Source organism: Rutilus rutilus, assembly GCF_951802725.1.
Source record: "Rutilus rutilus genome assembly, chromosome: 8".
NCBI classification, from domain to species: domain Eukaryota; kingdom Metazoa; phylum Chordata; class Actinopteri; order Cypriniformes; family Leuciscidae; genus Rutilus; species Rutilus rutilus.
The window spans coordinates 12,830,145-12,832,937 of record NC_140222.1 but is presented as its reverse complement, the minus strand read 5'-3'; the positions used below and the strand labels follow the sequence as shown (position 1 = coordinate 12,832,937).

The 2,793-nt window shown below is 36.4% G+C and overlaps 1 long non-coding RNA gene across 2 annotated transcripts; it reads left to right on the top strand.

Moving 5' to 3' along the window:
- Positions 1-341: 341 nt before the first annotated feature.
- On the top strand, positions 342-2,464 carry LOC311295138. Of its 2 annotated transcripts, XR_014628174.1 has the most exons (3): positions 371-589; positions 1,046-2,388; positions 2,450-2,464. It is a non-coding gene; the product is annotated as an uncharacterized lncRNA (long non-coding RNA). The 2 variants fall into 2 exon arrangements; XR_014628175.1 differs by lacking the exon at positions 2,450-2,464 and having other exon boundaries at positions 342-589; positions 1,046-1,862.
- The last annotated feature ends 329 nt before the right edge of the window (positions 2,465-2,793 follow it).

Sequence of the window (2,793 nt, the reverse complement as noted above, 5' to 3'; positions counted from 1 at the left end):
TCTTCATCAGAGAAGTGTCACTATGAAACTCTTCATGTGTCACACGACTGAATGCTCACTCAAATCCTGAGTGGACCGGGACATTTTAAAGTCAGTGTCGTGACACCAAGTGTCAATATTTCCTCATTTCTCAGGCTCCAGTTTTGGCAATTCTTGTGTAAGGCTGCCCTTGTGTAACTTGTTTTCGTTATGTTATGTGCACATCATGGACTGGGCCTTGGACACACTTATACACTCGCACACAAACGGGAACTCAAGACACACACATACATTTGAACATTTAACCGCTCACTATTATATTTCTTAATATTCTATATATGGTAGGGTTGATCTTTGTACTATGATTGGATGGCCTGGACATCATGGATGATTCTGCTTTATCAAGTGTATAAATATGTCCTGTCTCTGCGTCTGCTTGATCATCTCCCGAGATCTCACGACGCTGCTGATACACATCTGATCTGCAGATAATCTACCTGAAGATTCATCTAACCCCAAGATTAAGCCTGACTGTATTCACTTGGGCTTTGTGAAGGTGCATCATAATAAAGGCCAGAGGTTTACTATCTCAGACTATAGACTGCAACCTGTGAGTATCAGTTCACATGAGCTCACTCAACATATTTGTAGCATGTATGTATTTTTTGGGGGGAAAAAGGCTATCAATAATCTTCAAAGCATTGAGTAATAAGTATTAAAAAGCAACATACTTTGAGAAAAATGTTTTCTGGGGTGATTTACCTTGACTTTAAATGTTAAGAACTTTAATCAGCAAGTATACGATATACAAGATATTTGTCTTGACTTTATGGAATGGACTTGGTGGAAACAAAGCACAGTCAAAAACACCTTTACACAAATACAGAAAACAAAGGGATTGGAATCAACTATGTATAAAACGTGCACAACTGGATCAATTTAAATTAAGATATGTGCAAGTAAAAATAAAGGAAGGGTCTCATCAGTATTTTATTTTCTAATCACAACCAAACTGCTTTAGTAAGTCAGATGTCAGTAAAGGTGTTTTGATGTGTGTATTGTTCAGCAGGTCATGGAGATTCATCAGTCTGTTGTGATTCTGCTGCTGGTCTTGTGTGTGTCGTTCTCCGCTCATGCTCAACCCCCCGGTTATCAACATTTCCGCAATCAGCATGTGGGTCCTTTTGTGAACGTGGAAATGTGTACCAGTGAAATCAGAAACAGAGGCATCACTGGACCTGGCGGTGTCTGCAAACCTGTCAACACCTTCATACAAGCAAATGAAAATGTTATTAACCCAGTATGTGGCAGAGGAGGAACTCCAGTGGGCGGAAACCTGTTTCGGAGCAACAATCCTTTTAACGTGGTCACGTGTAGATTACAATCTGGGTTGAGACCCCCAAACTGTATTTATCGTAGAGGGCAGTTGGCCACTCTTAATATAGTGTTAGGGTGTGTACGCGGCTGGCCTGTACATTATCAAAATGAGTAAGTAAAGTACAGATGGCTGGCTGAATAGAGCATCACAGAGCTATAGTTGCTAATCATTTGTTCACTTCTCCTTTCCCATCTTTCTTTGTTTCTCAAGTGCAAAAAGAGAAAAAAGTGAGTCAATCATGAAGCCAAAAATAAAATAGATGAATAAATACAAAATACAAATAGAAAGTGTACCCCTCTGTCTTTATGAGACTCTGATATGAATGAGAATATCTTCACTGTCTCTCATCATTTACCTGAACCCTTTCACGCATAGTGGTCACTACAGTGGACAGCTATTAAAAATGCATTTTCTTGAATTTGCACGGGTTTTTATGGCAAAGTTGCACATCAATCTCTTCATTGGACCCTTGTGCATCATCCTATAAATTGCAACCAAGTGGCAAGCCGTTGTGTTTCGATTTTTTCCCCCTCCAAACCAAGATGGCCAAGGGTCAGTCAGACATGCCAAGTTGCTCCGGAATATCCACCCATTCCTTCTAATCTAGGAGACTCTTGTAGGTAAAAAAAAAATATTGGAGCATCAAGCAATATCAAATGAGTCATATCACAGTAAAATTTCCCAAGTTTTGATTTTAGATTGAGAGAAAACTCTGATTAATCACATGTCCACTGTAGTGGACGTCATGCATCAACTGCTATATTTCAGCTACAATTCATAATTATAATGTGAATATTGTTTTTGAAATTTAAAACTTAAAAACTTAATCTGCAGTGACTTTTTTTACTGTAAATAAATGTATTTGTATTATTAGAAAGTAATTTTCATTGACATAGAAAAAAGTCATGTGATTATGTATGACACTTGTAATGCATAACTTTATTTGTTAGATCAAAAAGTAATCTGATTTCGTAATGCACGTTATTGTAATGCACTTTTTTACTCATAACATCAAAAAGTAATCTGATTATGTAATGCATGTTACTTGTAATGTGTTTCTTTACTCATAACATCAAAAAGTAATCTGATTAGGTAATGCATGTTACTTGTAATGCGTTTCTTTACTCATAACATCAAAAAGTAATCTGATTATGTAATATGCGTTATTGTAATGCGTTTCTTTACTCATAACATCACAAAGTAATCTGATTACGTAATGCATGTTACTTGTAATGCGTTTCTTTACTTGTTACATCAAAAAGTAATCTGATTAGGTAATGCACATTACTTGTAGTTAATTGTTAGATCAAAAAGTAATCTGATTAGGTAATGCATGTTACTTGTAATGCGTTTCTTTACTCATAACATCAAAAAGTAATCTGATTAGGTAATGCCTGTTACTTGTAATGCGTTTCTTTACTCATAACATCAAAAAG